Source organism: Eufriesea mexicana, unplaced genomic scaffold (genome assembly GCF_001483705.2).
Source record: "Eufriesea mexicana isolate 0111107269 unplaced genomic scaffold, ASM148370v2 scaffold1192, whole genome shotgun sequence".
NCBI lineage: Eukaryota > Metazoa > Arthropoda > Insecta > Hymenoptera > Apidae > Eufriesea > Eufriesea mexicana.
The window spans coordinates 637,754-655,511 of record NW_016909322.1 but is presented as its reverse complement, the minus strand read 5'-3'; the positions used below and the strand labels follow the sequence as shown (position 1 = coordinate 655,511).

Sequence of the window (17,758 nt, the reverse complement as noted above, 5' to 3'; positions counted from 1 at the left end):
TGGAATTTTGCAATTTCCGGGGGCAAGGGCAGAGGGAGTTTTGCTGGTCTTCGTGGTTACGATACGACTTATCGTTCAACGAGGCTCAGTAGGGTTGTGTCGGATGTAAGAAGCGGGGAGGACAGGGATGCTGGGAGCTGCAAATGGATCAGCCCGAGGGGAAGACGTCGGGTCATCTGTATACCGTGTGGAGTTGCCATTAGGTACGCCACAAACAGAATGCCGGCCTGACGGAGGCTGTGCCGTTCAATTAATCGCGCGATAAAAGCCGTGGAAATAGATTTCCTTTACTTGCAATCGTGTCTTGCAGCTCGCTGCAACTCGATTGCCTGAAAACACCGGCAAATCCGAATGCTCCTGCTACGTCTCTTTTCGCGTCCCAGTGTAACTGAGAGAAATCGCTGCATCTCACGGTTTCAAATAACCCTAAATTATTCGCTGAATAAATTCCTGGTCAAAAATAATTTTACATTTAGGACAAAATTCGGATGACATTTCCAAAATGAAAATACATCGAACGTTTTTCTTCGTAACCGTTTAATAAAGAATTTAATAAAATTTAAATTTAAGTACAGGCGAAGAAACTAGGTTATATCTTGGATCAGTTCCTACATGTTCCATTTTTGTAAAGTTTGGTCTTCTTTATGAACATTTTCGAAATTATTTGAAATAAGGGTGCGTGCTTCCAGCGAGAACAGGAGGGTTAAAATTTACCTTTATAGTAAACCGAGGAAGTGAGTCAACTAGGTAGTACGAGGGTTGTTTTGTTACTCTTCGATCCTCGTCGAGCGAGAAAATTGACACCCCGTACGCAATTTTCTCGATAAACAATTTTCCTAACTCCACCTAACCAAGAAATCACGTTTAAAAATTCGCCAACTACCACAGATTCCGCTCGAACACGAACTTCACCCCCTGCACTTAGCCTCGATCATTCGTGTGAATTCCTGTAACTCCAGGAAAACTCCTCTGTACTATCAGGTAACTCCATAGGTACCATAATCAGGTAGAAGAGCAACGCGGAAGAATTATTACTCGTCATGTAGGGTGTTTTATTATTAATGGCAGTCTTTCGGGGGTGGTTGGAACGCTGGAGACGATTAGCAAAGAACGCTGGAAATATCCGACAAGTTTCTCTGATTTAAGAGTCGGCTGTGCAATATTGCCGCGCGCGGTTCCAGCGGATTGGCCGGAAGAATCGTGGCTGTCACAAATCAGCGAACGGGCAATATAAGGCCACGGGGCGGCGGTTTAGTGCGAGAACGCTCGATTACGCGCGTGCTATAAATATTGCGTGCAATCGGGCCGTGGGGCGCGAAAGTGAGAAGGGCGTGTGTTACGGCCGGAATTCTCTCGTCCTCGTGGCTGGCTGCCACTTCGACCGGGAAAAGGCAATTCGCCGATGCTGGTTAATTTATCGGGGCCCGAGTTTATTTATTGCCAGCCCTTTCGACGGTCGAAAGTCGAGCGCGACGAAACGGCAATTGTCTTTGCGGAAAAAATCGAATAGCTGCACCCTCGGCTGAGATTCGCTCCTCGATGCAGCTTGTTTTCCCATTCGTCAGATTTTTTGATTTGAAACTACAAATTAACTTTCACCCCCATCGAAACGCTCGACGAAACGATAGAGGGGTGTTTCTTGTAACGATTTTGAGGAATTCCAAATTGTATATACCATTTTTGTTTTCTGTATTTTAGAATTAGCAAAATTCACGAGCGAGGAAGCATTTGCATAGTTTTATAGAAATTTTATTGGATATTTTAGGGGTGAGTTTTTAGGGGTTTCAGACCGTTCGTAGTGACCCAAGAAGTTCAGAATTTTTATAATTTCAGACTTTGCTTCTGTTTCGCGATTCATAAGTGAATAAGATTCGAAATTTATGTGGGTCTAAGAAAATTCGATGCTTTAGGGATAGTTGAAGTAAAAATCGTCCCAGTTGTGATACAAACTCGGTAAATTATTGAGGACAAATGAAGAGATGTTCTTGAAAAAAAGATTTTTAAATTTGTGGTCCCCTTTTTGACAAATCTTCTTTGATAATTTATTATGTATTTAAAAATATTCCCCTAAAATTTCTCAAATCTCAACCCTTTGTTTCATAAAATTGGCTTATGTACGAAATTTACGATACTGTTGTAATTTTTATAACTCGATATAGTGAGATTTATCACAAAATGAATAGAGAAATATAATTCATCTATGAGCTGCTGCTTTAGAAAAATCTTCGTATCCTAAATCAATCATTGCAACCCCAAATTTACACGGTGGTCTACCTTTTCTTCCTGTTACATTTAATAAACCTTAATTTATACGTTAAATAAACCTATAGAAGCAGCAATCACATCGTATCTTAGTCCATTTGTGTAATCTAATTTATACATATTCCTCCATTAATCCTCCGAAAATATATTACACGATTCTACCAAAATATTGAGCTCTCGAATGATCCGTGTCAGTTAGGCCATCTGAAGGGTTAATACTTCGATAATCAAAAAGAACCAAGAGCCTTTGGTTTACTCCTACACGCTTAATTTTCAATTAAAAATCAAAACTTCTGGCACCCGATTCCTTTTTCTCAAATTTGTAAAATTAGTATCGTATGGAAAAATTTCATCGTCCATAACGGGAGATCTCTTTCATTTCTCTTCATTCGATTCCGAATTCGTGCCTCCATCGTGCCTCGTCTTATCCCGGAATACTTGTGATCTAATTTAATTAAGCAGGCCTCTATTTTCGACTAATTTCCTATGCTGTCCGCGTTACACGCGCGAAAACCGTGCGAGGCGTATTCTCGCCGCGTCTAGCAGGCTGCGATCGGCGCGATCGCCGTGAATAATTGAGAAGTTCGTGGAAGTTGGTGAAAACCGATCAACGGGAAACTCGCAGCGTCTCCGCGTCCAAAGACGCGACGTGTATGACGGTTATTAAGAAGACCGGGATAATCGCATATCGAAGAACTCCAATTAATCCTTAATTACGTTGCTCGATCATCCGGCGAGCGGGACCCCCGGCCAAGATGGCGTATCGACGTCTCTGCGCCGACAGTGGCGCCTCTCTGTTTGACTTACCGTTCACGGCTCCGGCAACGCATACTAATTTTCAGCTCCGCGCTCTAACCAACCGATAAACGAAGTTTAGATGCTGCACGATTTGTCAATTCATCCTGGTGTCTTGTTCGTGTTCATTCGCTGGTATTTGTTCCTTGGACTTGGATTGGAGATGGGGTTAGGTGTTTTTGAAGTCGATAATGTTTTGTGCAGTGTAGGGGGCAGGGGGGTAGGAAATATAGTAATTTTACAGTGAAGAGGATACTATATTTATTGCTATAGGGATTGCTGCGTTGTATCATGATGTCACATGGTGGGTTAGGTTCACACACTGTTCAACCCTCTATGGGCCTATGTAAGTTTCAAGCCTAGAAAATTATTGGGCCCATAGGGGATTAATACCAGAACTACCAAATGAATTAAAATATTATTTTGGATTTGAGGAATAATTAAATTCAGTAATAATTCTTATTAATACAGGGGTTATCAGCCAATGGTAAATGCACTACTGATGGTTAGGTTAGGTTAAGTTAGGTTAGGGCCTATATAACCCTCTATGGGCCTATGTAAGTTTCAAGCCTAGAAAATTATTGGGCCCATAGAGGATTAATACCAGAACTATTCTCAGCCAATGGTACATGCACTACTGATGGTTAGGTTAGGTTAAGTTAGGTTAGGGCCTATATAACCCTCTATGGGCCTATCTAAGTTTCAAGCCTAGAAAATTATTAGGCCCATAGAGGATTAATGCCAAAACTATTCTCAGCCAATGGTACATGCACTACTGATGGTTTGGTTAGGTTAAGTTAGGTTAGGGCCTATATAACCCTCTATGGGCCTATGTAAGTTTCAAGCCTAGAAAATGATTAAGCCCATAGAGGATTAATACCAGAACTACCAAATGAATCAGAATATTATTTTGTACGTGAGGAATAATAAAATCAAGTAATAATTCTTATTAATACAGAGATTCTCAGCCAATGATACATGCACTACTGATGGTTAGGTTAGGTTAGGTCCTATATAACCCTGTATGGGCCTATGTAAGTTTCAAACCTAGAAAATTATTGGGTCCATAGAGGATTAATACCAGAACTATTCTCAGCTAATGATACATGCACTACTGATGGTTAGGTTAGGTTAGGTCCTATATAACCCTCTATGGGGCTATGTAAGTTTCAAGCCTACAAAATGATTAGGCCCATAGAGGATTAATACCAGAACTATCAAATGAATTAGAATATTATTTTGGATTTGAGAAATAATTACATCAAATAATAATTCTTATTAATACAGAGATTCTCAGCCAATGGTACAGACACTACTGATGGTACATGAGCTAGAATAATTTCTACTAAATTTTTAAATTCTACATAGTGGAGTATACTACAGGGAATAGACAGTACCTGCAAAGTGGTATACACGCGGCTTGATTATATATTGACCGAATGGTATGCAGGGTAAAAGGTTGAGAACCGCTGGCGTGGTATATTTAACTGTACATTACAGGTCAGGAGTCCTAGCGTTAATTATAACGAACGAATAAAGAGTCGTGGGGATAGGTACTTGTAAAATACACCACGTCAGGAATCAAAATTGGATCCCCATTATTAGGATTTTCAAAAAATTTTTGCCCTAGAACTACCGATCTTCAATGGGTACCTAAACATAGCAATTTTTGTGGCATAGTGAAGATAAGTATATTAATTACTCTCAGCTCTATTTCGATACGAGTGAACGGTAATTTTTTAAAAGCGGGAATCTATTTTTGGCAGCTGTCATTTTGACTAGGTAGGTCAAGTGTTAAATGAACATGTCTAAAGTGATATTCGCAAACTATCATCGCGCGAAATCTTGCATCATTATATCACCGATATCGAGATACCATTTATCGTTGAAAAACGTGCGTTGTGTGGAATGAAAATTGCATTAGAAGCGAACGCGAGCTGTCTCGCGTAATTCCTTCATGGCGTAATACCCGGTGCATATACAGATCTCCGTATCTCATGTTTTAAATCGCGTAATGCACGTCTCGATAATTTATTACGCATAAACAGCTGGAATTACACAGTGGCGCGGCCACATCCATCATGCGATCGCGATTAATTATGACAATAAAAGTAACTTTCCCCCAACGATTTCCACCGTTATTACGACTTCATCGCGCCATCATCGCGATCGCTGCTCCATCTGGACGAATTTTATAAGCATCGAAACAATTAGCCCCGAAGTATTAATGGCCGTCTGTAAATGGCGATGGCGGGTACACGCGGCGTGCCCCGCGAACTCCATTACACGCTACAAAGGCTTTCGATTTGCAGGAAAATCGGCGAATAAAAGCGAGGGCCGTTTATGGGAACTCGTAGGGACCACGCGTCACGTGGAAATCGTTCGCCGCGAAATTAAAAGTTACAATCAATTTTCGAGAATTCCACGCGGCCGGACGTCATCGTGTATTTTTAACCGGGTTTCCTCGATCGGGGAAATAACGAGCAATTCGCGGTGCTTCGTTAACGCCGCGAACACGTGTTTCGCGTTACGGGCTATGGGAAACGTTCTTTGATCTCGAAAGGGTGTCGCTAAACCGCGACGGGATTATTTACGAGTCCCAAACGAGTTCGAGAGCCCGGTCCCCTGTTCGAGATAGCACCCTCTCTGCTCAGGTGCTTTTTCGGGAGTCGTGGTCGTGGAAATTTCTCGAATTTTTCATTTTTATTTCCCTTTTTTCCTCTTTTAAGGGAAATTCAAGTGAATTTAATTTATTTAGCAGAAGCTTGGCTTTTGAAATAATAATTTGACGCGTTTTTGTGGAATATAAGGTTCGAGTGCTAGTCAATGATGGATTCTTTCATTGTTGGATATCATTGACGATGATTTACGCATAATTCCTGTTTCCTCGAATTCTTCACAGTCCTTCGAAATATTAAATACAATTTAACGATAATAAATAGGTAATTAGTAGTATCTAAATCATGACAGGATTATTTACGAGTCTCAAACGAGTTCGAGAGCCCAGCCCCCTGTTCGAGATAGCACCCTCTCTGCTCTGGTGCTTTTTCGGGATTCGTGGTCGTGGAAATTTCTCGAATTTTTCATTTTTATTTTCCCTTTTTCATTTTTTAAGGGAAATTTAAGTAAATTTAATTTATTCAGCAGATATTTGGCTTTTGAAATAATAATTTGACGCGTTTTTATGAAATATAAGGTTCAATGTCAGTTTGAACCTCATGTAGGTTCAAAGTCAATGGTGGATTTTTTCATTGTTAGATATTGCTAATGATGGTTTACACAAAATTTATGTTTTCTCGAATTCTTCACAGTCCTTCGAAATATTAACCCTTTGCACTCGAGAGTCGCCATTTAATCAGATTCTAGAGATGGATATTAATTAATATACCAAATATACAATTACCCAACGATGCGTGGAATATCGAAGCAAAATAATTTTACACGCGATTCCTTATTTGCCGTTTTAAAAATTTTATGACAGAAAGTCTTCGAATTACTATTATTCTGTAACGAAAAAATCGCCGAGTGCAAAGGGTTAAATTCAATTTAACGATGATAAATAGTTAATTAGTAATAGTTAACACGTTCCGTGCCACGTGTACCATTGTCGTGAAATTCAATCGACGTTCGCGAGAAGTGCGTGCAGGAAAGAGCCCAGTCGACTGAGAAGATTAATGTTGGACCAATAGAGACACCCATTGCCCGATAAACGCGTTGCGAGTGCGACCTAATGGCTCGAAATCTCCACCGATAGCGGGACCCCCTTACCTTTCACTTCTCCCTTAGAAAATTCCTACTCCTTTCCACCGTTACCCCTATTCTCCCTATTAATCCTCGTTAAAAATAATTTCAACGTCCACAAATTACAATTTTCGGTTAGACCAAATCCCGTGGAAAATGGTAACCTGGTCTGACCATTGACACACAGCGACAAGGAATCGATGCGAAATCAGTGGTTCATCAGGTGAAACATATTTTCATTGTTGTCCGAAACGATGGAGCAATTCTGCGGTCGAGTTCGATAAGCGGTCGCGTCAATTTGTTCAGATTTCGAAGAGAAGAGGCAGAGTACATAGCTCTTGATTCTCGGCCGTGCTCGCGAAAGTGGCGTGTATCGATAGGTGCCATTGCAGCGGAAGGTAAACCGTTTGGATTTACATCAGCCTGAATAGCGTATGTGTGCGCGATATTTCAACCGGAGATTTTCCTTTGTAGTCGCGGGTGGGAGTGATGGAACGAAAGGGGGCCGATGTGCATTTTCGACCCCTCGCCACCGGTCTTAGGGGTCTTGAGATTTATCGAGGCTTATCTCCCATGCATCTGCGCGTCGCCGGTGAACTTGGGTGTTAGTCCCTTTCGCACTGGGTCAAATTTTCAAATGGTACCAATGGTACCGATAGTGAACGAATCGAGCTGAATTATTGCAATGTCGAAGCTTTCGAAGCAACACTATAAGACAGTGTTTGAACACTGTTAATGTTCTTCGGTCGAGTCCTCGCTCATTCGAAGAATTTAGCTTCGCGATTATGTCAATGAGGATCGTCTGGACGTATCTGCTGGCGAAGAAGAAAGACATTTTTCCACTCGTAGCGACGTCGATGGGGGCCTGGTTTGTGTCTTTATGGTCACCCCCCATGACTCGCGCACCAGGACGCGTGTGGGCCAAGGCTGGAAAAAGTGCAGCCAGTTCGTTGGTGACCAGATTGCGATTCTTACCATTTTCTCAAGAGTGATTCAATTTTCTCGATACAGTCCTCCTCGTGCATAATAAGCTCTGACAAAATTTGACAGATGTGTTTTTTGTGGATATCCCATGATATTTCTTCATATGTACTTTTGATATATTGGCTGAGAATTACAAGAATTCACTTTCTCTGCTAGGATTCATTATTATTGGAGAGTGGAGATTAAGCAAGGTGAAAATTAATAGAAATGGAAGAACGAAAGAAAGAACGTACAGTCGTGTCGTTTAGCAGTTCTTAAATAATCCTTAAATTGATCTTTCGTCTCACGCGATACAGAAATCTTCACTGATATTATTATATTATTATTCTCTTTTCACTCGACGATTTTCTCGCTACAGGAGAGTAGAAATTCGAAGATTTTCTGCTTCCTCATAAAGGCATAATGATATCTTTTAGAACAGTAAATAAAAAATCGTACAATAATTAATACGTAGAATTATTTAATGTCAATACCTCGCATACTATTATGTTACTTTAAATTTAATATATTAATTAATATTGATCTTCAAAATTTTATTAAATGGCGACTAGAATTTAAGAATTAATGGCGACACGAAAAGTTGTCTCTCGAGTGCAAAGGGTTAATATCACGCGTGTGTTATAGACCAAAGAGACTATGTTTGTAAACGAATTTGAAATTCGACTCCAGCTTCTGTTATTCCTCTGTATCTCAACCCTTCGCACTCGAAGATATTTTAGCCATAAAAATATAAAAATTCGAAGCTTTTCTTATATTTTTCTAACCACCATTAGTGCTAATATACTTCATTCCAATATTTCACGTGTACTTTTAATCTAGTTACTGCCTCCTATTCTTCGCTTAATCTTCAAGGCATTGAAACAAACGGTGTCTAAGTGCCACCATTCGAGTGCAAAGGGTTAATATCACGCATGTATTATGGACCAAAGAGACTATGTTTCTGAATAAAATTTTTTAGCAGATGGGTCTTTCGCATCACCCGATATAAAAATTTCCCTATTAAAAATCATCATTTCTAAACGAATTTGAAATTCGACTCCAGCTTCTGTTATTCCTGTGTATCTCCTACTGGAGATTATTAACCCTTCGCACTCGAAGATATTTTAGCCATAAAAATATAAAAATTCGAAGCTTTTCTTATATTTTTCTAACCACCATTAGTGCTAATATACTTCATTCCAATATTTCACGTGTACTTTTAATCTAGTTACTGCCTCCTATTCTTCGCTTAATCTTCAAGGCATTGAAACAAACGGTGTCTAAGTGCCACCATTCGAGTGCAAAGGGTTAATATCACGCATGTATTATGGACCAAAGAGACTATGTTTCTGAATAAAATTTTTTAGCAGATGGATCTTTCGGATCACCCGATATAAAAATTTCCCTATTAAAAATCATCATTTTTAAATGAATTTGTAATTCGATTCCAGCTTCTGTTATTCCTGTGTATCTCCTGCTGGAGGTTATTAACCCTTCGCACTCGAAGATATTTTAGCCTTAAAAATATAAAAATTCGAAGCTTTTCTTATATTTTCCTAACCACCATTTGTAATATATTTCATTTAAATATTTCACGTATACTTTTACTCTAATTATTACCTCCTATTCGTGACTTAATCTTTAAAGCATTGAAACAAACGGTGTCTAAGTGCCACCACTCGAGTGCAAAGGGTTAACCATCTACGTAATTAACATAACCACAAATAATTCACTGTAACGACTCGCAGAAGGAGAATCGTAAAGCAACGGGTTGATCTGGCCACGTAATTTCCTCTGGTACAATGATCTAAAATGGCCTTGTTTTTAAAAAGGAATTAAAAAGAAGAAAAGTTGTCACATTCCGAGAGAGGTAGATAAAGACTGAAAAGATAAGGATATTTTCAATAACAAAGAGAAGAGAGTTTATCTGTACCGAGCTTATCTTCGCGCATCCCGTTGCATCATCGATTAGCAGAAGGAGCTACTTCATCGAACGGAGAAACAAAGCGGGACGTTAATTGAAATACCGCCGGTGGTTTGAAATGCCGACGCGTTTAATCATCGCGAATCCGTGGTCCGGGGAAAAAGGAAAAAGCGGGAGGGGGGAAAAACAAAGCACTCTGCGTACGGGCGCGTCGGTAACCCTTAATAACGTTAATTGCCGTTCGGGCTATTGTTCCTAAACCCGAAACCATATGTCCACGTCAAAGGAGGGCTGATGCGGCGCTTCGTTTTTCTGATCAAACCCCGCCAATTATCGTCGCTGCGGGGTGGACGCAGCGCGGACGCGTGACACCCCTAACGTTCGAGGCTCCCGTTGGCCCGGCATGCGGCTGCGAGCAAGAAAATACACAGATTACCGCGACGTGTTCCAGTAACGTGCCGATTAATGACTGGTCCACGTGTCGCGTTCCTGACGAACGCACGAATTATTTTATCCGGCATATTGCTACAACCCTTGCACGCCATGCAACCGGTACAACAGCCCCTCTGATATTCGTGTCGCAAATTAACGCGGCGTGGAAGAGACGGTTTGTACACGTGGTGAAGAATTCGGGCAGAAATTGCGGCATAATTTTCGAACCAAAATTTGGACACGATGCTTCATTTAGGGATCGATTTGTACCGTAAAAGAAGGAATTTTAGTACCATTTGTTTTACAGAGAGGTAAATTTTAACGGAAGATGTAAATTAACCCTTACGAGCTATTAGGACGTGTCCAATTTGACACGAATTGAATTTTTCATGTCAAATCTCGCGATTGTAAGTCATACTAATTATATTTTCAACGTGCACGGGATTCGAAAAATTTTGACAATTTTTATGTAACAAATACTACCCCTATGCATAGGTTTTCATTATTTTGTTGCGCAAGGGGTTGAAAGAGAAGCAGAAAACTGTTGTAAATTAACTGCGGTCATGCAACGATGGTGATAGGCCTGTTAGAGGTTGTAGGTCAATACCGATCTTAGGACTTTAAGGACCTTCGTAGTATACAGACATCAAGGGATTGGTTTTTGGGTTTAAAAGGAGCTGCTGTCTTTTGCTGTAGTCGGTCTCTAATCCGGAACAGCATAGAACGCTTTTAACCCTTTGCACTCGACAGGTGATCTTCAGTCAACATTTCATAAAATTTGGAAGATCGATATTAATTAATATATCAAATTTAATGTAATGTAACAGCGTGCGAAGTATCGAAGTCAAATAATTATACAATTCTATTATTATACAATTCATTATTTACTGTTCAAAAAAGTATCGTCAGTTTTTCAGTAGTGAATCTTTGATTTTGTACTCTTGTCTAGCCAAAAAATCGTCGAGTGCAAGGGGTTAAAGTATTGTGACCTATAGGGACGTGTTTAAAGCTCTGTTTTTACATTCGCATAAGTTTATATATTTCACCTATATTAAACTTTATATATCTATCGCTGTATATCTGAATACAGTTATTTCCTTGCACGCTAAACGCTTTGATTTTCTTCCGGAAATCCCAATAGAAGATGTATACGTTAGGTCAGACGTTGAATATCGTCAGATAGCAAAATTATGCACCCTACCTTGATGGCACTTGAGGTGGAGATACTAGACCGCACTCGCATATATTATATTAGATTGGTAGAAAAATAATTTCGTTTTTCTTATTTTCGTTTGGAATAAATTGTAAATGTGGTTATGTTATGTATCATTCGAAAGTCCTGACTCTGCTCTATATCTTGACAATAAACATTTTGTATGTAGTTATGGTTTACTTGTTATTTAGGTTATTTAATTAGAGCTGGAAAGGAAGCAAAACGAAATTATTTTTCTACCAACTTAATATTTATATGCTCGCAAATGAGTTTCACTTATTCAACCTCATTCCTATTCACCTATATAGGACCAACTCTCATACAATTGTAACAGCGGTGGATACAAACGTAATATCGAACATTTGCAGCAATTGTCTGCGTTTTTCCCGTCTGTTCTCGAAAACGAGCGGATCGACACAGGCGCCGGACTCTCTGCGGTCGTGCTCCTCGCCCTTTTCGATCGTTCCTTCCCCATCGTCGTGGTCGGTGCTCGCTTTATTGCATTTTTTCTTCGCAGGCGCATCGATGGACTGCGGGTAGGCGACTGGATCGTGTGTTTCGAGGCTTTGTGCAGGCCCGTGAGCTCCAAGGAGACCACGAGCTGCAATCTCTTTTTTAACTCACCCCGTGGCCGGTTTCTCGAGCGGCTCAAAGCTAACGATTACACGCCAGTTAACGATCCCTTGTACGCGAACCTTCGTTCATACTGCTTGCCTCGTACCTTCCAGTCTTCTCCTTTCCCGTCTATTTTCTTTCCTTTTGCACGAGGGCCACTCGGCACACGTTCCTCGGCCACCCCCGTAGCTCTCGATCGATCGATCCCCGAGTAATCGTCTGTGGTGTATTGTTTAGCGGTCGACTTGCTCGTCAGTGTGTAGCTCAGGAGCTCGCATAAGCCTCCAAGTCGAACATTTTCCAGCTAGGGGAAAAGTAGTTTCGTTCCAAAGTTCCGCCGGCTTTAAAACCTGACGTGGCTGGTAATTGCGGCATAAGCGAGCTTCTGTCAGGATTAAAGCGATAAGCTTATATAGCTTCCCCTTTAGTATTCAATTCAGATTTTTCAAGGATTTCCCCATTGTCTCCTTTCTTTGATTAAAAATCGTCAAAATTTAAACTTCGCTGTCCCAATGTCGCGGGACCAGAAACTATGGCAGCGTTCTGCATTTGACAGAGTATTCCCAGCCATGTCGCACAATAGCGTGCTTCGAAAGGATTCTAGGGTTAAAAGGATTCTAGGGTTAACTGCGAGAATTTACTCGGTAGCCTCTCTATATGGCAGATTTAACCCCTTGGCTACTGTGGGCGCCTATGGGCGCTTAGAAATTTTGCGTTTGTGACATGGAGGGTCCCTATGGAGGCTTAACAATTTTGCGTTTGTGACACGGAGGGTTCCTATGGAGACTTAACAATTTTGCGTTTGTGACACGGAGGGCGTTTAGAAAATTTGCGTTTGTGACACGGAGCGCGCTTAGAAATTTTGCGTTTGTGACACGCAGGGTCCCTATGGGCGCTTAGAAATTTCGCGTTTGTGACACGGTGGGTCCCTATGGACGCTTAAAAATTTTGCGTTTGTGTCACGGTGGGCGCCTATGGGCGCTTAGAAAATTTACGTTTGTGACACGGAAGGCATTTAGAAAATTTGCATTTGTGACACGGAGGGCGCTTAGAAATTTTACGTTTGTGACATGGAGGGAGCTTAGAAATTTTGCGTTTGTGACACGGAGGGTTCCTATGGGCGCTTAGAAATTTTGCGTTTGTGACACGGAGGGCGCCTATGGGCGCTTAGAAAATTTGCGTTTGTGACACGGAGGGCGTTTAGAAAATTTGCGTTTATGACACGGAGGGCGCTTAGAAATTTTGCGTTTGTGACATGGAGGACGCTTAGAAATTTTGCGTTTGTGACACGGAAGGTCCCTATGGACGCTTAAAAATTTTGCGTTTGTGACACGGAAGGTCCCTATGGACGCTTAAAAATTTTGCGTTTGTGACACGGTGGGCGCCTATGGGCGCTTAGAAAATTTGCGTTTGTGACACGGAGGGTACTTAGAAATTTTGCGTTTGTGACACGGAGGGTGCTTAGAAATTTTGCGTTTGTGACACGAAGGGTGCCTGTAGGCGCTCGGCGTAGTTTAGCTTTCTAGCACGGAAGGCGCTTGTTTTCACAAAAATGGCGCACATCGTAACTCAATTCCTGCCGTATGCTACGGCCACTACGTATCAAAGTCTGCCGTAGTCAAGAGGTTAACCTTACTCGATCGCTAGCTACGACCAAGCTGGACGAAAAATCCCGATCCCGCGTTTAAGTAACTCTAAAGAATGTCAAGCATATAAAATACGACACCGTGCTTGCCGAGCTACATATTGACAGAGCAGTGAACACTTGTATACTCCGGCCGTGTACTCGGATTTTACCCTCCGTGTCCTCTTATCGAAGATACTTAATCTGCGTTTCTATGGCACAGGGAGGGGTTGGAGTTCATCGTCGGGGGTTCTATTGAACACTCGCGGCGGAGATGTCGATACGAACCCCGTTGAAAGGGGCCGTGTGCTAGGTTTACGAAGGGATCGATAGTTTTCCTAGGAACGGTAAATACGCCGCGTTAATCCCGTGTTTACAGTTCATTCTCCTATTTATCTGGTCTCCCGCGCGACCCGTCCGCTCGAGCGTGGAAATAAATCTGCAAACTGAAGGAAGGAATTGGCAGGAATTATCGTCGGTGGTATCGACGCGAAAATTACGTGCCAGGCTTGGGAGTGTAGTTGGCGAGTCGGAAACGGGAAACGATATCGCTAATTACGGCTGTTGAGCAGCACAAGAAGCGAGGAAATGGCACGAAAACGTTGCGCAACCGCGTTCAGCGTAATAAAAGAACGCGAGGAGCTTTTTCCAGCGAACTTCCTTCGGGACGACTTGACCACGTTGCTTTTCCTTCGCGAGCTTGGTCCAGGGATGGAACGCGGATCAGGTGGGAGGCTCGAGACGGGGAAGGCACCCTCGAGGACAGGGCGCTGAGAAGACGAGAGCGACGCGTCCACGAGTGGCAAGAATGAAATACGCCGGGACCCCGGGCCACGGCCTTTGCTTTCAAATTATTATATAATTGTATATTGCGGCGGAACAAAGTCCGACAGAGACGTCCACGACGTAATAACGGCACGAACGTTTAGGTATAAAAAGATGGCTCGCGTTCTCCGCTCCTGTCTTGCTTTCCCGTTTTTCTCTACGCACAGACAGCCTTCGTTTTCTCCGTTCTCCGCTCGATTTCTCGTGCAAGAGGAAGACGGTTTTGCCGGTTCTGCTTCTAAAGAAATCGCCGACTCGAACGTGTGTAATGAGAAACTGGAATTTATGAATTCGCCATTTTAATTATTCGGCTAAAAATCTTAAAACATTGAACGCCGGTTTATTAATATTAAATATTTAAAACTTACACATTTTCTTAAAATACTATATTTTGATCGCGTATTCGTCATTCTGTGCACATTTCGCTATTACCAGAATCATCGGAATCACTCGAATATCGTAATGGAACAGTTCTTGGTGTTCTCCTTGGACCCAAATCGCTATCACTGTCCTCGACTCGTATGTCAGAATCTTCTGAATGTATCGAATAATCTGATAGAGGGTCAGCAATATACTCGTTAAAAATTTCACTCATTTTATATGGATAAAAAGTTACAGAATAATAAGACTCATTATATTGTTCAACAAAAGGCGTAAACCTACGAAAGAGGTACTAACTAAGGAATACACTGTTTGAGAGTGATTCTTGCTTTGATTGTTTCTGAACCGTCGTATACGTTTTATTTTCGGAGTATAACGAATGCAGATTGTCGTAAACGTGACAAGTGAATGCAAATTGACGTGTAAGACATATATATAAGTAAAAGAAAATCCTCATCATCGTGAGGGCGAGAGTCAAGTGACAAACTTAGAAACCCGCGTTTTCACGGGAGCGGCGCTCATTGTGTTAACTATTGTTGGACAGTACCGTGGATAGGTTAGGTTTTACCAGGATAATCTCTCAGAGTAACTATACGTGCTTTCTTTAAGACTGCTTAGAAGAAAGTGACTCCATAGGCTTTATTAGAATTGTCGAAAACATCAGATGTCGTTAGGAGGGTCTAGCAACATCGAGCAAGAGATTAATGTGGATTTGGTTTTATTAGCCTGAATGCGAGTGTGTGAGGTGGACTGATGGCACGAATGTAGATATGTATGTTTTTGGGAGTGCAAATGGAAGATCTAGAATGCGTGGTATTGTGCAATTGTTTTAGGTCAGAGCCAATATGTTGCGAGGAGAGTCAGGTTGTTATGAAAAGCGTGAAAGTGAACAGTGACTAGTTCATAATAGTATTAAAAGGATATTGTAATAAATATATAATTGTTGAACAGCAAACTCACAATTAGGACGCTCTAACAACTATTCTTCGCGATGCAGGAAATGCGATGACAAGCGTGAGAGAAAGACATGTCTCGCTTTTTCGGAAACGATAGGTTTCCTCTCTAGCGAAGCTTGCGTTCGCTAGGTTCTCTTGAGTGACTCTCTTTTCAGTGATTTTCTTTGGATATCGTGGATTTCTTTGGGATAGGGTCTAATCGATTAACGTTGTAATGAGCCCTAGACTTACAATAATGATGTCAGGTATGTTACAGGCCAATAATGACTTTTAGATCTCGTGGACCTTCCCTATTAGGTGGCCAGTTTTACTTTATAAGAACCCTCTGTTTTCTAAAAACTGTCAGTTTCAAACACGATACAGTAGCAAGGGCGCGCACGTGTCTGTATAAGTATATTTGTATCTCTCATCGATAATAAATTTCATAAATTTCGCTGTTGTAGAACGCTGCAGTTTCATTTCAGAATAATCAGTGATTCTATCTGATGAAAGTGGTCGTAGAGTATACGGTAAAACTGTCGTTATAGTTATGTGTTAGAAAGATAAGTTCAATTGTAGACAAAAATCAATCTAGGTATAAGTACTGTAAGGTATGAATAAATAATTTATAAAATCTAAATTCCGAGAACGAATGTTTATATAAACATTCGATAAAAATTGCAGGTTTAGGGCGCGTCACAGTAGCCTCTTGACACTTTTGACACTTTTTCACGAGTCGGGGTCAGTCTTTTTAGAAAAGCACTCAAAGACACATATATCTTCCTTAAATAATAAAAGACTTTAATAGAGAATATATATACTCTCTACTACTTACTTCACAATTAAAACCCATAATTCCAATAGTGTAAATTAACTAGGAAACAAATATGGTTAGCTGTTCTGTCAGCTTCATTTGACACTTGACACATTCTAGCTCTCGTCCACAATATTGCGAAATTTAGCTACTATTGTTATAATATTTTTCTCACTTGTCGTTAATTTTGACATTTAATACGAATATCGTATACATCATAGTCGTAACTGTGTCGTTCTCACGTAGACCTCTGCTACGTAATACGTCGCGGAGAAATAAGACGAAGTGAACAATGCATTTGTGCAATAGACAAGCTTGACTCGCGTCGTTGAGTTTGCCAAAGACTCGTCACTGGTAGGTCTCCAATGCACGGACACCTCTCAGACAGGCACGGTATCCGGTGATCCCCTGTAGCTTTTGAACGGAGTCGATGAAGACGTCAAACACCTTGGAAAAATGTCCTCGACGTTTATTGATAGATAGACGTACCCTCCAACGAAGGCTTTCTCCACCCTATCGCAGTCGCCGATGTTCTTTTCTCTCCCCTCTCGATCCACCTTCACCAGTCGTGTCTGCTCTCGCAGCGTTATCGACACCTTCCACGTTGCTGCGTCATGCAGCCTCTCGTCCTTCTACATAGGCATTCGTGCTCCGTGCAATAGAGAAACGAGATATCGTTGACGACTACTGGTCCACCGGTAGCCAGTGTTAGATATCGTAATGGAGGATACACGTTACAACGTGCCGGACAAGTGCAAGCGAACGTTGCCCGGCCGTCGATATCTCCCGTCTAGGTCCTCCGCTTTGCGTTCCGGATCCACGGCTGATTTCCTCGCAATTCCCGGATAAATTTTCCTTAAACCGTTAACGAGCCCCCGTGTAACGACTGGTTCTTTGACACCGTCGCTTTTTCCACTTCCTTTTGCGCCTCCAAGGCACACCGGCATCGCGATCACCGAGAGCCACCCTTTGTAATTGACACGTACGGATCCGCCGAACGATCCGCAGCGAAATTACATCGTCCTCGAGAACCTGTGCTCGGGGTCCCGATTCCAGCACTCGATTCAGCGTTTTTAACGAGAATATCCGGATAGAAAGGGACGGATGTTTTCGAATCGGGTTTCCACCGGTGAAATGATCTCGGCTGACAGGTGAGAGAGAGCTGCCAGGTACGAAAACGATGCTCGGTATTATTATATAAGACTTAATATACTTCGAGTCTGATGTATCATTT

At 41.6% G+C, this 17,758-nt stretch overlaps 1 protein-coding gene across 1 annotated transcript in view; it reads left to right on the top strand.

The window, feature by feature from the left end:
* Positions 1-17,758, top strand: part of Sema2a (Semaphorin 2a) — a 486,762-nt gene that overhangs the window by 110,271 nt on the left and 358,733 nt on the right. The gene's annotated exons all lie outside the window — the stretch shown is intronic.